Raw genomic sequence first — 1,592 nt, forward strand, 5'->3', positions numbered from 1 at the left:
TTAGTGCGGCACTCATTGGCTGTCGCTAGTTAACAATGAGTACTTTCCATTTCATGACGTAAGTCGACACAAGTCAACACCAGTCGACACAAGTCGACACAAGTGTCGTTCTATCCTTTTTGATATTCACAGAGTGTCAAAGGCTGCGTTCTATTTCATGCATGATGCGCATGACGTATCATTTTATCTTTCTTTAATATTCGGTGAACAACAAGGGCTGCGTTCCGTTTCACGCATGATGCGCATAATGCATCTTTTATCCTTGTTATTCACCGAATGTTAAACAAGGATAAATGATGCATCATGCGCATCACGCATGAACGTAGCCATATGCGAATCATGCATGAAACGGAATGCAGCCAAAGATAGAACGACACTTGTGTCGACTTGTGTCGACTGGTGTTGACTTGTGTCGACTTACGTCATGAAATGGAAAGTACTCATTGTTAACTAGCGACAGCCAATGAGTGCCGCACTAATTGTAAGTGTCGACTTGTCATAAAAAATCAATCGTTCTATCCTTGTTGACATTCAGAGAGTGACGTAGAACGACACTTGTCGACTTGTGTCATTAAATCCCAAGTAGCACATAGCGCTTACAAAGCGTTAATAAAGCGTTAAAAAAGTGTATATAATCGCTTTTTTAGCGCTTTGCAAGCGCTGTGTTACTTGGGAATGAAAAGCACCCATTATAACGCCGCTGCACACAGCTTTTTTATCATGGTGAAAGGCTAGATAGCTACTTACCTCAATTGTATGTACGTACACAAATTCTAATAAGGCTGCGTTCCACTTAACGTTCGCAACGCTCGCGAGTATCGTTTGCCATTTGATGAACGACAATGAAATGATTCCATGAACGTTGTGAGCGTTAAGTGGAACGCAGTTTAAGATGTAATATACGTTTGCAATAAAAATCGCGTAATTACTCACTAATCACTATACTGCAAGTGACTGCAAGAGAGAAACCTCTATTACTGCTAGTACTTACTGGAAGGCACTGCTCACATTTCGAATATTTCGACGCACTGGCACTGCTCGGTCGAGCGATCTCTCAAGGTACACGCCGATACTACCGGCAATGTAGGAAATTACGTCAGCATTATTAGCGCGTTATATCCCAAGCAGAAAAACAAGTCGATAAAGTCAAAATGACATTAAAATGAATAAAAAATGACTTTTAATGATCATTTTGGAATCATCTTGATATCATTTTGATACCATAATGACTTGTTGTTCTGCTTGGGATATAACATATCGAATCGATGTTGAATCGACATCGAATCGATATTGAATAAAAACATAAGAAAAACATTGAAAATCTTGAAAGAAAGATAATAATTGTATTGCTACATGGTATCAACAAATACTGTTTACACAGTTATCACGACATCGAAATCATCTCAAAATATTTGAGATTTCGATGTTCAATAATCCGTTCGATGAAATTTAATCGACTCGACATCGATTCGACGTCAATTTGATGTACTATTTCTCACTGGGTTGGATAAAAGTAGAGTACCTATAATAAGAGTACGGCCAACAGAGCGTGAATGATGCAAAACCGGAAACGCATCAAAAAGCGCGCGCAT

The sequence above is a fragment of the Mycetomoellerius zeteki genome, unplaced genomic scaffold, assembly GCF_001594055.1.
Source record: "Mycetomoellerius zeteki isolate Tzet28-1 unplaced genomic scaffold, Tzet1.0 scaffold633, whole genome shotgun sequence".
NCBI classification, from domain to species: Eukaryota; Metazoa; Arthropoda; class Insecta; order Hymenoptera; family Formicidae; genus Mycetomoellerius; species Mycetomoellerius zeteki.